The 19066-nt window shown below is 43.2% G+C and overlaps 1 protein-coding gene across 1 annotated transcript in view; it reads right to left on the reverse strand.

Moving 5' to 3' along the window:
- ITCH (itchy E3 ubiquitin protein ligase) overlaps nucleotides 1–4168 on the reverse strand; it is a 68273-nt gene extending 64105 nt beyond the window's left edge. Inside the window, exon 1 of the mRNA XM_080925620.1 lies at nucleotides 4102–4168. The gene's annotated coding sequence lies outside the window, so the exon portion shown is untranslated. The remainder of the gene's footprint in view (nucleotides 1–4101) is intronic.
- Nucleotides 4169–19066: the final 14898 nt, after the last annotated feature.

The raw sequence follows: 19066 nt of genomic DNA on the forward strand, positions 1-19066 counted from the left end.
TCTTAAAAGCTGCAAAAGAGCTTAAGTTGGCAGCCACTTTCCAACAGCACTATCAAACTGGAGAAGGACAGGTCCCAGACAACTTCTGATTACTGTTGTCATTCATAAGAACAGTTGCAACCTAATATTTTCAGATGATGGCAAACCTCTCAACCATGGAAGGCCACAATTCTACTCTGTGAGTCCCTTACTGATCTATATTGACCCCAAACAGTATCATTTACACTACAAAAATTAGCATGTTTTACTGAATGCTTATTATGAACCCATAATTTGGCTAGGCATTATAAATACAGAAAGAAAGAACAAAGTTAAATACTTTTTAATCTCCACACTGAGAGGCAAGGCACAAGAAAGGAAAGAGAACCTTAAGACCAGCAGTTTCCTATTAGTGCCAACTCAATTTCCTGAGTCTAAAGGGGTAAACTAAACTCACATCTAGGGTAAAATTCTTCATTAAACTCTTATCTGAACAATAAAGTTGTTTCTGTTTTCTCATGTGACACAGATGCTCTTAGCATACATCCACCATGGTAATCTGAGGAATCTCAGAGACTAACACTTGGTTCTAGTCTAGCTCTGACTCTGAACTAGTTTTAGGTAAAATACTATTTTGATTTTTCCTTCTTCTCCTTCCTTCTTCTCCTTCCTTCTCCTTTTGAAACAAAGTCTAATTGTGTATATCTGGCTGGCCTGGAACTAGTTATGGAAGCCAAACAGATGGATCTCTGTGAGTTCAAAACCAGCCTGGTCTATATACTGAGACCCTGTCTTCAAAAACAAAAACAGAAAGCTAAGAGATTGGGCCAGTATAAGAATAGTATATATGGTATATATGTGTATATGTGGCATGTGCATACACACATATACTACCTGCCAGACAACTGTTCATTAGAGATGGCACATCAATCATAACATACTTCCCAGAGAATCAACTTTTGGGGGCAGAGCAGGGTCCTCACATTGAAGCAGACTGGCCTGGAGTTCACTATGTAGTTCAGGCTGTCAATCCTTCTGACTCAGATTCCTGAGTGCTGGGATTAGAGGCATGAGCCACAATGGCCAGAAATCTCCCTATCAGTACCTCCAGAAGCTATTCCCAATGAAAGCTAGCCTACAACCTAAAACATATTTGCCACTATAATATAATCTCTTCCAAATGTAAAGCTCAAGTACCAAGTTCCTGTGACTAGAAAACACATTAACCAAACATGGGTCAATGTGCTGATAATAATTATGGTTTAAAACTCAAGTTCTCTTGCAAATTGCATCTGATCTGATTCTAATTTCTCAAAGACACCAATGAACATATTCTCAGAGCAAAGCAAGCCTTCAATCGGAGTAGCCCTAAAACAATCCTCATCCAAAAACCACAGCAACATTATTAAATCAGCAAAATGAGACACCCAACCTCGGAATGAGGCCCTCCACAGCCAGCCTGTCACTTACGAGGGAGACTTCTGCCACAGTCACTCTGGCCCTTTCATCTTTATCATCAGAGTCATCTTTTTAAAATAAACACCAACTTACACCACTTCCTTTCCCAAATGCCTTGATCTCTCACAACATAAAATTCAACAGTTAGCACTGTACACAGACCTTTTCTAGAACAGGCTCCTGCACCCTTCTGGTCGAGTCCCACAGTCCTCTCCTCCACTTCCTCCCACTGAACTCCTTTTCTCCCACAGCCCTCCGAACTGACACACGCCTAGGGCACTGAGGAATGTCCTTTCTGCACTACCTTCCCTCTCCTCACCTGTCACATTCCAACTCATTCTCTAGAGCAGTGCTTCTCCACCTTCCTGATGCTGTGACCCTTTAATACAGTTCTTTCATGTCGTGGTGACTCCGGCCATAACATTATTTTTGCTGCTTCTTCATACCTGTAATTCTGCTACTGTTATGAATTACAATGTAAATGTTACCAACAGTTTGACAACCACTGCTCTACAACTTCAGGTCTATCTATATACAACACCTTTTTTGAGCCAGGGCCCACTATGTAACTCTGATGGCCCAGAGCTCACTTTGCCCTTCACAGAGGGTCCTGCCACTTCCCTCAACAATTCCACACTGGCCATTTCCACTTCCTCTCCTAGCTCAAAGCTTTTTTGTGCTGTCCTTGTAATAACCATACTATCATTTGCTTCAGTGTTCCCAAAACCATCCCAACTACCTATGGCACATTTGTAAATAAACTGACAGAAGCCAATCCAGATCGACTAATCAATCTCAAAAGTGAGACCTGAGAACATCAACTCTGGACCTTTTATATGGTAAACAAATGTCCTACCAACTGAGCTGTAGACTCTGCTTTCAACAATCTCCTGGTCCAGCAAAATAGTTCAACAAGTAAAGCCACTTGCTACACAAGCCTAATGACCTGAATTTGAACCGCAGAACCCACAGGAAAGAGGAAACACTCTTGAAGGTTATCTTCGGACTTCCAACTCAAGTCATGGTGTGCGAATACGCACATACACACAAATAAACAAATCTAAAAATTTCTCCGGAGCCCATTCTGCTGGTATGTACCAAAAGTCCCAGCACTTGGGAGGGAGAGGCAGGAAGACAGAATGATGTTTGACGCTAGCCTAAGTTTACATACAGTGTGCCCTAGTCCAGTCAGAGATACATAGCAAATCATGTCTCACAGCAAAAACAGAAAAATTAAAAGCTCTTGTAATTACACTAATGGCCAAATTTTAGGACCATGGATCAGTCAGTCTGTCTCTTAAGTAAAGCTGATTTGTGTGTGTGTGTGTGTGTGTGTGTTTTAAATGTGGAACTTACTCTACAATAAAAGTATTAGGCACTTGATTTTGGTTTCATATTATATCCTTGTTGACATCTAGTCTAAAGTCTGAATTCCTGAACTCACATACTCAAAGCATATTCACTGTTCAAAAGAGAATTTCAATCTTTTCTAAACCTGCAAAATTAAGCCTTAAGTAAACCTGTGATGCACAAGTCTGGATCTCAAAAGGCTTTATTTCAGATGAGAACCAAGCCCTTTGCCAATACTGGAAGTGAACATACAGGGCCTTTACCTACTTTCATGAGATAAGGATACAGGAGAAACATCCACTTAAGAGAACAATGATGGTGGCTAGATCGCATTCTGTCAACTTTGAAGAACACCTCACTCTCCTCCTCACTGCTCCCTTTAGAACAAGTTCACTGCAGCTATTAAAGAGGAGCAGGAGACTGAACAGGATTAGGATTCTAACACAGCCAAGAAAGCAAGTGACTGGGGAACCATGAATTTGGGTCCTTTGCAAGTTCACCTGGTCAAATCTCGAATTCAGGCCCAATGCCTACTTCGGGTGCACTGACCCTTATATCTTTTTTTCTCTTTCGAAGTTGCAACCAGAAACTAAGTCTCAAAACTCGAGTCTTCTTTTAAGAGTCCTGCCCGCATCAGGCTTCCACCTTTCAAATACGCCCACCTCTACTTTTTTCTTTGCTAAAGAAAAGTACGCTCTCGGTAGGAAGGATTGTGACAGCTCCACGTCTGCAAAAGTCGGCGGCGCCGGCCTGGGCCGGGACCACCATGAGTGGGGACAATGGAGGGAGGAGGGAAGTACAAGACAGAAGAGGAAGCAGTCACTGGGGAAGGTCCTCCGCGAGTGGGAGCTTGAAAAAGTCTCGGGGGAGCCTGCCAGGTGGCAGGTGGGCCCGGCCGCCGCCCCTCAAAGGGCCACGTCGCGCGGGCGGGCCGCTACCACCGGGCCCCGCGCGTAGGCCGGGCCGCAGGAGAGGAGCCCCCGGGCGCGGCAGCGGGGCGCGGGGCTGGACCGAGCCCACGTCCGCTGCGGTTCGGCTCTCTCCCAATTTGGGGCTCGCGGGGCCACAGGCTTCGGGAGCCTAGGCCAAGCGCTAGCAGTTCGGCTCTACCTGCTGACCTGCCCGCCACCCGGTTCGGGCCACCAGCCGGCTCTCCGGGCGCCCCCCACGGACACCGGCTGCTGGAAGAGCAGCCCCAGCTCTAGGTCCCGACTCGAGCGCCACACTCCTCTACCCTTCGCATTTCCCCATGCCTTTTCATCCAAGCTCCCTCCAAGCCACAGAAATGACCCCAGTCTGCCTGCGGGTGTTTACCGGGACTTGGGGCGGCGACGACTCCTCAGTCCCTCCACTAAGATGGCACCCGGTCCCGAGCCCCGACTACAGCGACTAGAGCTAGTTCACACTTAGTGCGCAGGCGCGTCCTCTAAGGCGCAGTAAGGACTACAGGCCCCAGCAGGCCTTGCGCGCCAGCCTTCTAAATCATTTTTTCTCACCTCTAGGTGAAGTGAACCTAGCCTTGCTCTCTATATCTCCAAGGCTTTTTTCTTTTCTTCCTTCTTTCTCTTCCTTCCTTTCTCCTTTCCTTTTTTCCTTCCTTCCTTTTAACCCGTTCTTCCCCGCCAGAACTTCTAAAGATTGTAACCAAACGCTAGCGTGTCTCAGAATCACTTGAACAGCTTTTAAAAACAGACTGCTGAGCCACCACCGGTTTCTGTCTAAGTAGATCTGGGATGGAGTAAAGGGTAGGGGGGTGTTTTATAATTTGCATTTTTAACAAGTGCTCTATGGGTACTCCTGACAGCAGGAATCACAATTTAAGAAGCTCTGTGCTTATGGAGTTACACTGATTGGGTTCAAATTCTCCTTTCTCCGCCTTTTGACAGAGCATTCTTAGGAGCGTGACAGCTTGACGGCCCCAACGCGGCATGAGTTCTAAAAACTGAAAAGCATACTTAACGTTTACAACAAAACTGAGAAAAACTCCTTTAGTTACTTTTTAGATACTTAAATTAAACTGCATGTAGGATTTCTTAGCCCAGGCAAATCCCATCTAAGCCTATTCCCAATCTTCATGGAGGTGTTGGTGAGAATTAATAAGCTGTGTAATAACAGAGGTGCTACTTAAGCACTTGGTAATTAAGCAAACTTTGCTTTTATTGTTTATCCTGTCTCCTCATAAGGAAAGCGTCTAGAAAGTCACTTCCACTTTTTTGAAATACCTTTGAAGCTACCATATTATGAATTGTGTGCCAAAAGAGTTTATTAAACAATAAAGTTGGGAAGATGGTTCAGTGGGCAAAAGCTCTTGCCAATGCAAGCACAGGATGCTTGAATCCCAGCATTCATGTAAAAGCTGCACAGAACCCCCAGCACTGGCCAGCAGACATGGGAGCTCCCTACTCAACCAGTCTAGATCACACAGCAAGCTTCAGGTTCAGTTAAAAGACAGAGACAAATGGGTTCAAGGCTAACCAGGTCTAGATATCTTGAGAGTTCTAGACCAACATGGTGAAACCCTGGGTCTGGGTTTGGGTGGGGGTTGTTTTTTTAAGTATTTAAAAGTTCTTCTGCACTTCCAACCAATGAGTGATTAAGTTGTAAGGGCTCGAGGTGTAACTCACTAGTAGAGTACCTGCTTAGTATTGATGAGGCCCAAGATTTTATCCCTGGTATTGGAAGAGCGGTGCTCTAGGAGAATGGGAGGGGGTGTTCTGTTTTGTTTTGTTTTGTTTTAACTAGCATCCCAGATGATCCTTGGGCTATAAGATATTTTAACAAAACACTATAAATGTATTTTATTACTTTGTGCAGAAAACAACTGAATATAAAGGAAATTACTAGTTGGCCTAAGATCGCTAAGCCAGAAACCAAGGTTCCAAGCCAAGTCATCTAGTTCCAGATAGTCTTTATCAACGATTTTTATTTATTTAGAAGACAAATTTTTACTTTATAACTCAAACCAGCCTCATGTTCAGGATGCTTCACCCTCTGCCTTCCCAGTACTGAGATTACAAGCATGAATTACCACACTTAGCTTGCCTACATGGATATTTTATTTCTATTTTATTTATTGTTATTAGTGTGGAGGTCAGAGGACAACTTCCAGGAATGGTTTTCTCCTCCCACTGTGGGATCTAGGTATCAAACAGGGATGGAACCCAAGTAGTGAGGTTTGTAGATTGATTGGCTATCCCCACAATTAAAAATTCTATGGTAGTAGGTAAACCTAAGGTATTGGAAGTTAAAAGCTACACTCCAAACATCTCCCAGTAAAGTCTTTTTAAAAAATTATTGTTCTGGGAATTTGATGTAGAACTTGGATATATACATGTGTTGTGTCCCTGAGATGGACCCAACCCCTAGAAGTTTAGAAAGTTCTAGGATGAGGTCAAGAATGACATTTCCCAGTGATTCTGATGCCCAGGAATCACGTTTCATGATCTAATGAACTATATATACTGCCTTAACCATCTGCTGGTGTCAACAGGGGGAGTTAACTCTGACCTGTGAGGCAGGAACTAGACTTCAGAGAAATATGGATTGAAAAATCCAGTCCTTCTCCCAACAACTTGATGTTCCTGAAACCATCAAACTGCTTGCTTGCCACTGAATGCCAGCCCTTTTCTAGAGAAAGGAGACTGGATAAAAAGGAAGCCACTTTTATTCAGAGACTGACATCCTGAGGAGATGAAGCCTGTTGACTCAGAGGCTCAACTCAGAAAACTTGAGGTCACAAAGTATGTGTGTGTGTCTTTATGTGTGTATTTGTGTATGTGTGTTTACTTATGAATCTATGTGTGTGTGTATCTGTATGTATGTGGCTGTGTGTGTTTGTGTGTGTGTGTCCATATGTGTGTGTCTGTGTGTATGGCTCTATGTATGTGGCTGTGTGTATTTGTATATGTGTGTTTACCTATGTATCTATGTGTGGGTGTCTGTATGTGTGTACCTGTGTCTGTGTGTGTGGCTCTGTGTATGTGTTTGTGTGTCTATGTGGGAAGCTGTGTTTGTATAAGTCTGTGTGTATAGGATGGGGGGATGCCAGAGGGCAGAGGTAGATGCTAAGTGTCTTCTTCAATCTCTATTTTCTGAGACAGAGTTGCTTACTGAGCCACGTGATCATCAATTCAGCTAGACTGGATGGCCAGCACACCTCAGGGATCCTCCTCTTTCCATCTTTCCAGTGCTGCTTTTTACATGGGTCTGGTAATCATAGCTTTATAATTGAGCAGTAAGCATGCTACCTACTAAGCTGTCTCTCCAGCCCAAGGAGAAGGGCTTTTATAAGAAAGGAAAAAATTGGAGGGTATGGGGGTGTCAATGTGCAAACCTTCTAGAACAAGTAACAAACATACTACTTTTCTACAAGCTAAACGTCATAGCAACTTACATGCTTTGTGTTATCTGATGCCCAGAATCAAAGAACATAGACTGGCTATACATATTCTGATATATGTGTATATATGAAGATCAAGGTTCTAGAAATCTAAACTAAGATTACTTAACAATTATCACCTTAATAATCTAAGTAGAAATTTTTCTTGAGAATCTAGAATGAGAATTTATAATACCCAGCAAAGAGACGGGAATGAAAAGCAACCCAGCCAAGGGAAACACTCAAGTGCACAGCCAAGATTACATTACTTTCAAAGTCTCACAGACATCTGAGCCTCAACCACCAAATCACCACATGAAAATTGTAGATCCTGTAACAGAGATGTGAGACTTGGCCTGAAAGTGAGGCTAACCCATCTAGCCCCCAAAAGCCAGCCAATGTGAAAATAATATCATCAGGCAAACAAAGGAGATTTGCTTCAACCTGAACATGATGAGGACAAAGAGGTCCAGTAAGCCCTTTGAGCCCAACTTTAGGGTCCTGTCATGAAGCTTAGATTGAAATGGAGGGTAAGGGGAATACATAACTAAGCAGCCAGGCAGGGTTAAGGTGAGGTCTTGCTCACAATCATTACCCAGGCTTCAGTCTCTCTTGAAAGGTAGTCTGGTAAGTTGTCAAAACTACGTGGAATCTTCCTGGGAGACAAGGTTTCTGCCTGGCTCCAGGGCCCCAGCCTTTCCCTACACCAGAATGACTCCTGGAAAGATTCTAATTTCTTGGGTTCCCTCATTCCAATAGTTTGATAGCTGAAGGGAGGAACACCAACGGAGGCACACAAGTGTCTCTTTTGATCTCTTCATTTCTGCCAGGATGGTTACAAGCCCACCTTCTAGGATCTGGTGAGGATTCAGGCAGATCCAAAATAGGTACTTGGTGGTTCTCCAAGAATCTGTGTTGTTCAAGCGGTCTTCTCATTCTTTCGAGCTCTGTGTTTCTGGCTCTCAGGTTCTTTGACTCAGAACTTGACTAAAAAATTAAAATACAGAAACAGTGGTTAATAAAAACCTCAAACCACTTTCATGTTCCATCAGCCTAGGATACCAGGAAAGAACCGTCTCTTGCTATATAGCAAAGGCAAATAGTCTGAAGAAGCTGATACAGGCAAGGAAAGAGGGTGCCCAGATATACATGGGGCTACATGCCTCTTATAAACTGAACTTTGAAGACAGAAGCAGGAGGATGAAGAGCTTAAGGTTCTGAAAGAACATAGAGGGGTAAGAGGAAAGAAAGTAAGGAGGGCAGGTAAAAGGGGGAAAATGAAGGAAGAAGAGGAGAAAGGGGAAGAAGGGGAAGATGAAGAGGACAACAAAGAGGAGGAAAAGGAAGAGGAGGAGGAGGAGGGAAAGGAGGAGGGAGAAGGGAGGAGGAGAGGGAGGAGAAAGGGAGAGAAGGAAGCCCCTTTCAGAACTGAAAGGAGTTCAGGAAGACCCTCCGCTGGCTCACTTGCCACCTGTCCCTTACTGGCTTTTCCTACTGACTAAGAACACTTAGTCATGCTGCTGTCCCTAGCTCGCCTGGATTTGCTCCACTTTCAATTGCCAGAAGCAGGGAAGGCTTGAAAAGCGGTGCTAATGGAGAGAGACACTCAACGAGCCTCCGGAGAGCCTGAGATCTGGATCCAGAGACCACTTAAGATCTAAGGCCAGGGAGCGGAGGATGGAGCTCAGTTGGCAGAGTACTTGCCAAGCCGGCATGTGGCCCTGGGTTTCCTTAATACCACATAGACCACGCCCCCTCCCCAAAAAGAAAGAGCTCGGAATACCCAAGAAACCCTACACAGAACTTATGAAGCTCAAAAAGAAGGAAGACCAGAATGTGGATGCCTCAGTCCTTCTTAGAAGGGAGAACAAAACAAGGGAGGAGATACAAGGTCAAATAGAGGAGCAGGGATTGAAGAAAAGATCTACAGAGGCTGCCTCACCTGGAGAACCACCCCATATGCAGTCACCAAACCCAAGTACTATTGCTGATGCCAAGAAGTGTTTACTGGCAGGAACCAGACATGGATGTCTCCTCAGAGGCTCTCCCAGAATCATACAGATACAGATGAGTATGCTGGCAGCTAAACATCAGACTGAACACAGGGACCCCAATGAAAGAGCTAGAGAAAGGACTGAAATAGCTGAAAGATTTGCACCTTCATGGGAAGAACAACATCATCATCAGCCAAGGCACTGAGGTGGAGAGGGTGATTGGGAGAGGGAGCACCTTCATGGAAATAAATTGAGGGGGAGGAGAGAGGGAAGTGGGGGGAAGGGTATAACATTTGAAATTTAAATACAGAGAATATCCAATAAAATTGAAAAAAAATACCACATAGACCATGTGTAGTTTGGTACATGCTTGTAATCCCAGCAGTGGGGAGGTAGAGACGAGAGGATTGATTCAAAGCCATAAGAGGTTAGAAGCTAGCCTGAGATTTATTAGACCTTGTCTCCAAAAATAAGGGGGGGGAGGGGCAGAGAGATGACTCAGTGGGCAAAGGGCTTTCTGCCATTTCTAAACACCTAAAGTCAATCCCTGGGACTCACGTGAAGGTAAGAGAGGATGGACTCATTTAAGTTGTCTTCTTACTTCCACATAATCAGTACATGTTGTTATATAAGCACTTACACACATGCAAAGGGGGGGGGAAGGAGGGAGAGGAAGGGAGGGAGACAGAGAGAGAAAATAAAATACTGAAAACCAGCCTTTTGCTTAGCCTGGTGGCATATACCTATAAATATCAGCACCAGAGAGGTGGAGCTAGCAGAATCACCTCATTTTAAGGTGATTTTTTAAAGGCCATCCTCATACTAAACTTCAGGTTAGCCTAGGCCACATGGGGCCCTGGACTGTATGGAAAGGGACACCTATGGCTACCTGTGGCTATAGGCCATCGCTTCCTTTACTTGAGGCTGTTTCCTCATGTGAAGAATGAGTTACACAGGTTCTGTCTCAGCTCCTGAGTCAGGATAAAAGACAAGGAAAACCAGGCCCTGAAAGAACAGCTAGGAGCTTGACTAGCAGCTGGGACTGCAGTCTGCAGCTGGGAAGTCAGCATGATTAGAATTAACTAAGATATTTCTTTCATTGGCTTCTGGCATGAATGGATTCGGCCTTGGAAAGGTCCCGGTTCTTTTCTCCCAGACACTTCCTGAGAATCCCACAAGCAAGACTATTTATTCATGTTGTTTACAATAAATATCCTCTAACTGTATCCCTGGGGTCTAGACTCTTAGCATTTGCCACCCTGTCAGATGGGCTCAGGAGTCACACTGGTGTCTCACTAGGGTCTTTAGGAACACTTGGAAGATAATAGTTTGAAAAGCCTCCAACATGGCGTACACACAGCTCCTTTAAAGACCACCCTTGAGAAGGCCAGTCCCATGCTCTCCCCAAGTATCTTTGTCTATTTTTCTTAAGCATCTTCTTCCTTGGGAGCCTAGTGTTTAAAACCTGTATTAAAGCTGGTTAAACGGATGAGCAAGTTAACAGCTCAGAAGCCTGGAGATCTAATACCTGAGACCCCCATAATGGAAGGAAAGAACCAACCCACGAACATCACTGACTACTGGAACTCATGCCCCTCACACACACACAATAGGAACAAATGCACAATATTTTAAAACTATATTTAAAACCTTGAGGGCTCAGAACACACACACACACACACACACACACACACACACACACACACACACACACACACAGAGAGAGAGAGAGAGAGAGAGAGAGAGAGAGAGAGAGTTCAAGGTCAACCTAGTCCACATAGTGAGCTCTGGGCCAAGGTTACATAGTGAAACCCAGTCTCAAAACAAACAAACAAACAAACAAAAACTCGTGTGCTTATTCACTGACTCAATTAAATGATCTTCATATTTTTAGTTCAGAATTTTGTTTCTCAGTTACTATAAGAATTTGAAGTGTCCCCTTCCTGCCGCGGCGGCCATCTTCCAGTTACCTCGCCAACGTGAGGAGCACAAAGGGAAAGAGTAGAGGCACTCGGTCTATGTTCTCCAGGCCTTTTAGGAAACATGGAGTTGTTCCTTTGGCTACATACATGAGAATCTACAAGCAGGGTGATACTGTAGACATCAAGGAAATGGGTACTGTTCAGAAAGGAATGCCCCGGAAGTGTTACCATGGAGAAACCGGAAGAGTCTACAATGTCACCCAGCATGCCGTGGGCATCACTGTAAACAAGCAAGTTAAGAGCAAGATTCTGGCCAAGAGAATCGATGTGCAGATTGAGCACCTCAAGCACTCGAAGAGCAGAGACGGCTTCCTGAAGCAGGTGAAGGAGAAGGATCAGAAGAGAAAGGAAGCCAAAGAGGAGGGCACCTGGGTTCAGCTGAAGCGCCAGCCTGCACCGCCCAGAGAAGCCCACTTGTGAGGACTAAGGGAAGAGTGCGTGAGCTGCTGGAACCCATTCCCTATGAATCATGGCCTAATGTGCAAAGAGAAATAAAGGACCCAGACTGGAAAAAAAAAAAAAAAGAATTTGAAGTGTGGAGATATTGCTCAGTGGTTAGGGTACTTGCTCTTCAAGAAGACCAGAACACACAAAGCAGCTTACTACCATCTTTAATTCCAGTTCCAAGGGCTCCAGCATCCTCTCTGGCCACTGCATGGTGCACATATATGAAGGCAAGACATAAAATAAAAACATATAGAAACTATAGTATAAAATATTTAACATAACTAATACTTTGATTAATCTGCTGCTTTTATTTAGAGCACACACATAGTACATACTTGGAATAAAAAATTTAAACATATAGAATGCCCAGTTTAATTTGAATTTCAGATAAACAGCACAGACCTAGTTTGAGCACCGCCATGGGTTCAATCTCAGAAACTCCCTTCTAAACAACAAACAAACAAAGAAAATGGATACAATTTTAGTATTATATTTTCACAGCCAAAATTGCATGCAACTGGACTATGCCAGTTTTTTTTTTCATTATTTAAGATCCAAAAATCTTTTTTTTAACTCAAAAAAAAAAAAAAAAAAAAAACTGAAACTATGCAACCCTGGCTGCCTTAGAACTCACTGTGTAAACCAGGCTGGCCTTGACCTCACAGAGATCTTCCTGCCTCTGCCTCCCAAGTGCTGGAATTATGTCACCACACCTGGCTAAAATTCAAAAACTTTAAAAATATCTTAAAATCTCTTATTTTTGTTTTAAAATTTTAAATTACATTTATTTACTTATCGATTTGTTTGTTGTCTGTGCCAAAACATGATGTGGTCAGAGGTCAGAGGTCAGACTATAGGAGTTGGTTCCCACCATGTGGGTCCCAGGGATCATTCAGGCTTGGTGACAAGTGCTTTCACTGGATAAGTCAGCTCTCTGGCCACAGCTGATTTGTAGTTAGCACAGGAAGTTTTTTTTTAATTTAATTAATTTATTTATTACATATAAGTACACTGTCGCTGTCTTCAGACACACGAGAAGAGGACACCAGATTCCATTACAGATGGCTGTGAGCTACCATGTGGTTGCTGGGAATTGAACTCAGGACCTTACCTCCAAAAATTCAAATTTAACTGAACATCCTAAATGGCATTTGGCAACTTTGCTTCCAACTACTAATCAAGAGTAGTACATGCAAATGCTTCTAAAGACCAGGCAGATAAAATAAAAACTTCCTAATGTTTATATCTCACATGGTAATCACTAAATCTTGCCCTAAGTGTTTCTCATGCACTATGACATTAAACAGGTATGCCAACCTGGGAAGGATGGTCAGTTTCCTCAACCATAAGGTGGGAATAGTAATGCTGGTTTAATGTGAGGGTTAAATGAGCTAATACATGTAAAACACAACGTCTACCAGATCTAGTAGTTCACTGGTACATGGAAGGCTGAGGCAGAAGGACTTTTGCAGGATGGAGACCAGCCTAAGCTATATAATGAGTACCAGTCCTTGAAAAGGATATAAATAAATATCTGCCATAAAATTTAAAAAAAATCAGAGAGTGGCAATGCACTTTATTAACCCCAACAGTCAGAAGAATTCACATAAAGTTAGACAGGATAGCATTTCAATGTTGAGATGGGAGGCTGACACAGGAGAATGCCCAGAAGCTCAAAAGGCCAGTCTAGTCTACACAGTCACAAAGGACAGACCTTGTCTCAAGGAAATGAAAGGCAAGAATTTACATTGGTTGTCATCTGACACCCCCCACACACACAAGTTCATGATTAAAAGAACAAAATAAATAAATTTCAAGCTGGGCATGGTGGCGCATGCCTGTAATCCCAGAACTCAGGATGCAGGGGCAGGAAGATATCTTGAGTTCAGCTCCAGCACCAACATCAAATAGTTCATGAATGCCTATGACTCTGGCTCCAAAGGATCCAATGCTGTCTTCTGGCCTCTTTGGGAACCTGAATGCATGTGGTAATACTAACACAGAGATACACACACATATACATAAATGAAAACAAAGCATTAAAAAGAACTCTGGCAGTAATGGTGCACACCTGCAATCCCAGCACTCAGGAGGCAAAGACAGTAAGATCTCTGAGTTCAAAGCCAGCCTGATCTACAAGTTGAGTTCATGACAGGGCTACACAGAGAAACTGTTCTTTAAAATTAAAAAGGAAAAGAAGAGGAAAAAAATTAAAAGGAAAAGTTGAAACCCAATCCAAGGTGTTGTGCTACACAGGAGAGCTAGTAAACTTGTCAGATCTTCATCCATACAATGAGATACAAATAGGCAAAGAGAAAGAACAAACTGTGATCACACAAAATGTGAGTTTGTGGAAGATAATAGATATGTAGGTAGATGGATAGGTAGGTAAGTAGATGGGTGGATGGATGGATAGATGATGGATGGGTAGATAGATGAAAAACAGGTAGATGGTAAATGATGGATGGATGGATGGATGGATGGATAGATAGATAGATAGATAGATAGATAGATAGATAGATAGATAGATAGGTAGGTAGGTAGGTAGGTAGGTAGGTAGGTAGATAGATAGATAGATAGATAGATAGATAGATAGATAGATAGATAGATATGTGTCCTGATTTTCTGGCATTCAGTTCCTAAAAGCTCTCAAACACTCTCAAGTGAGAAATGTCTTTTTGTGTATTGAGTGAGATGGCTGGCTGCCCTTAGGTAACTCTAGGATGGGGCTATCGCTGGAAAAAAAACAAACCAAGGTTAAAAGAATGGAGCTTTCAGCCACAGCCCCCAACCTCTGTGGCAGAGGAAAAGATGAATGTTAATCTGATCACCAAAGGCCAATGATAAAACCAGTGAAATCAAGTTTGTCTTTTCTTCAACATTGCTTTTATTTACTATTATTATGTGTGCATATAGATAGATAGAGAGATAGATAGATAGATAGATAGATAGATAGATGGATGGATAGATAGACTATGTATGTATGAGTATACATGCACAGTGCAACCGCAATGTATATGGAAGTCAGAGGATAGCTTCCAGGAGTTAGTTCCCTCCTTCCATAGAACCATGGTGGGGTCGGCACTTCTCATTTCTTTTACGCTGCATACCCCCAGCTAGCAAACCCAAGAGGTTCCAGGGATTCTCCTGTCTCTGCCTCCAAACCTCACCACAGGAGGGCTGGATTGCAGATGTGCACTGTCACCTTCAATTTTTTTATGTGGCTTTTAAGACTCAAACTCAGGGCATCAGGCTTGCCCAGCAAGCGCTTTTACCTGCCAGCCATGTCACTGGCTCAAGGCAAGTGAGGTTTGGCCCGTTGGGCCTAGTGCAGGAGCTCAGTCTAAAGCAGTAGCTGCCTACGTGTTTGTCTCTTCAACAGAAGCAAAGCCAAATGCTGAATACAGTTAATGACGGTTTTGCTAAAGTGCTTAGAGGTAGACTGACCTCTACAGCTTTGTAGAAACTGTCAAAAACAAAACAGGATGAATGGGTAGAGACAGGGAGGGCTCAATAAAGAAATGCATGACGGAGCAAACAGCAATCAGTTAATAATTACAGAATCTAAGTGGTAGATGGCTGGGTATTTGCTGGTCAGTCCTTCCACTATAGACAGTTTTATCTGTTTAAACACTTTCACAATGAAAAGTTGGGGGTAGGAATCCTGGCTTATGGCCCCCACCAGTTCTCTCCTTGATTTCACATCTAATATTGTCCTTAGCCCATGAGAACCTCCAGTGACTCACCTTTATAAACTGCAGACTAGAATATTTTCTTTTCCTGGAGTGCTCATGGGAGATGCCTGTCCTAAACCAGAACCTGCATTTCCAAAGGAGGAGGAGGAAGAAGAGGCAGCAACAACAGTCACAACAACAGCAACAAAAGGTAGACTCAAGTCGCACCTAAAAATTCTTCAGGCAAAGATAGAATCAAGCAACAAGTATCCAGGTCACTTTACGTAAGCTGGGAAGGTGTCAGACAGAAACACTCCCCGGATCTCGGAAGTCATCCTGATTCACACAGACTTCTTGGGTGGCACAGGCACAAGGAGAAATATGCAAACAATGAGACTTTCTGCTCGGTCCTGACAACTCTCTAGGCTTGGATGGAGAAGAGACAGGTCCCACAAGGTCAACTGGTCTAGTCAGCTGCACTCGGGCTGTTTCTTCATCTGTGAAGCAGGACTAGTAGTAATGTCTTACTTAACTCTTAGACTCATGGAAAAAATGAACCAAGAAGGCACTGCCAAGGACAGGGTCAAGAGTGCAATAAAATCCCTTGAGTTTGCAGATGCAGCAGCTGCGTCTCTGGGCTGTCAGATGGCTAATGAGAAGGACTCAAATCTGGTCTAACTCTACCCAGATAAGTCAGTGTCTTTGTTTTCCTCCCTTCAACACAGGGTTCCTTTGTGTAGCCCTGGCTGTCCTGATACTCACTCTGTAGACCAGGCTATTCGAATTCACAGAGATTCACCTGCCTCTGCCTCCTGAGAGCTGGGTTTAAAGGCATGCACCACCCACCACTGCCAGTGTCCTATAAGGAATTGTGTAGGACTGGAGAGATGGCTCAGTGGTTAAAAGCACTGACTACCCTTTCAGAGGCTCTGAGTTTATTTGCCAGCAACCACACAAATGGTTTACAACCATCTTTAATGGGATCTGATGAACTCTTCTGCTGTGTCTGAAGACAGAGACTATATATATATAATCTTTTTAAAAAGGAGGTGTATGGATGGATATGCACAAGATGATTTTACATTGTGCCATAAATGATCATATAAAATCTTTACTGCTGGGGATGTAGGTCATTGACAGAACACGACGTATTTAGCATGTTTGAGGTCCTGAATATAATCCCCACCACACAAAGAAAAAAATAAAAATATTACACACACACACACACACATAACTTTCTATTGTAAATGCCTTCCTTATTTTCTCAGATGAAGGGATGAAATGAGAGCCATACCCAGGCTTTACAAATACACAGCTTGGACTGAGCCCAGAGCATTTTCTATCTCTGTTCTAACGATCCTTAGGCTTAGGCCTGGAAGCTTTTAGCTTCCCTACAATTTAATCTAGGCCTACAAATGTTTTAGCCTCTGAGACTTACCACTGAATAAGCTCAACCTTTTTAGTTCTTTTTTTCAACTTAGCTGTTCTGGTTCAAACTCCTCTCTCCAAGCTGACTGATTCAAACTGGCTTTCCTTGGTTTCTCACTAAATTGCTCTGCTTGGCCTCAAACTAACTCTGGCAATTAGTTCTGATTTTCTGCTCCTTCTTATTCTCCGGGTTTAACTACCTCAACTGACCTACACTGCACAAACTGCACAAATTGAATAGAACTAATTAACAAACCCAACTGAACTCAACCAAACTACACAAACTGTACTAACTGAATTGGTTCAACAATTTGCACTGCTCTTAAATAGCCCCTCTTTCCTGTGCTGTTCTTGTGAGAGTTGGGCATATTCTATCTTTGAATCATTCTTTCAAATCTTTCACTGATTCATCCTTTTGTCTGTCCCTCAATTAGATGTCACTTTTCAAACATGGGTGCTTCCTTCTACAAATTAACTTTACCTTCATTGGTTGGTGTAGTGGGAGATCCTGATGCTAAGGTCTGGTTCTCCAGTTGGTTCTTGATTTGTCAGAAATAAAGAAAGCCAAGGGCCAGTTGTTGGTACAGATGGGACTTCTGGGTCCTAGAAGGAAAAGGAGATGCAAGGAAGGAGAGAGAGGAGTGTTCTGCCATGCTTTGGAGGAAGAAGACTACACAACCATGTGAAGTCTCTGGGAGGAGGTGGGGCCTGTGGCCTGTGCTACAGGCAGGTGGCAAAGGATGTTTGGCAGGGGTTAGGTGGGAATAGCCAATTACTTTTAGGGCAAGTGGAGAGATAGAGATAATAAATTGGTAAAGGCATGATTTTCTAGGCAGGTAGAGCAAAAGGGAAGCTGGGGAGGGCTAGAGCTCAGTCCAATCCTAGAGCAAAACTACATGCAACTAGTTAAGCTTAAAGGTATGCACTAAGGGCATGTCCGTATTCCAGCCAGATCACACAGACCTAGAAGGTATGTAGATGTGATTCCTTTGTCAGTGCAGCCATGTTGCTGGATTAAAACTCCTCTATGATGACATTTTTCATGATAAATCCCGTGATGGTGGCACATGACCATAATCGCAGCACGTGAGAAGTAAAGGAATAGAGGAATCAGCGCAAGCCCAGTCTCAGCTCTGTGAAGTCATACCTTAAAACTACAAACCTTTCGGGCTATTTATATAGCTCAGTTGACAGTATACTTGCCTCACATGCATGAAGCCTTGGCTTCAATACCTAGCTCCACATAAATTACACGTGATAGTGCAGGTCTGCAATTCCAACATTCAGGAAGTAGAAGGACCAGAAGCTTTCGGTTATTTTAGGCTACATTTAGTGAGTTCAGAAGCAGCCTGGGCTCCGTGAGATCCTATCTCAAACAAACAAACAAACAAAAAAGACAGTGAATTATTCACTTAAAATGCTTAATTTTATATTATATGAATTTTACTTTAATTAATTAAAATCTCTTTAGGGGCTGGGACTGTGGTTTGTGTTAGAGCACTGATCTAGTATGGGTACAGTTCTGGGCTCAATTAGACCCATGAGCACAATAAATAAGTAAATAAGGCTGGGGCAATAGCTCAGTTGGTAAAGTTCTTTCCATGCAAGTGTGAGGACCTGAGTTCATATCCCAGCACCCACATAAAAAGTCACACTTGGCCTAAGGCTCTCCTGTAACCCCAGTGTATTGAGGGGTCAATACAAGAGAATTTCTGGGGCTTGCAGACCACCAGACTCTCTTCAGAGCCAGTGAGCAGTCCTATTTCAAAAGCATAAAGCAGAAGCTGAGAATAGAACACCCAAGCTCCTCCACTGGCCTCCAAAAGTAAGTACTCCAAAAGATATACATGCCCTCACAACATACACAAACACCAGACTCTACACATACAAGGTAGATAACATTCCTAACACACACACACACACACACACACACACACACACACATACACACACACGTAGATAGATGACAGATAGGCAGATAGATAGACCAGTCACCATTTAAAAAATGAGTGACAGGTGGGGCTGGAAATATGACTCCACAGCTAATACACTGTCTGTTCTTCCTGTCTAATGGGGTTCAGTACTCACATGACAGTTCACGTCTACCTGTAACTCCAGTTTCAGGGGCTCTGAAGTTCTCTGATGGCCTCTGTATGTTCTATGTATGCACATGGTGGAATATGCATACATTCATTCATGTAAGCAAAACACTCATTCACTTAAAATTTTTTTTTAATGATAGTCTACAGTTTTTACAAATATGCACACAGTAAAGAACTGTAGTCAGAGCACACGAAGAACACTTACAGCTCATGACAATAATACAGATGGCTCAACTAAAAATATACAAAACACTCTAAAAGACAGTTCACCAAA

This window comes from Micromys minutus (assembly GCF_963924665.1).
Source record: "Micromys minutus genome assembly, chromosome: 11".
NCBI classification, from domain to species: Eukaryota; Metazoa; Chordata; class Mammalia; order Rodentia; family Muridae; genus Micromys; species Micromys minutus.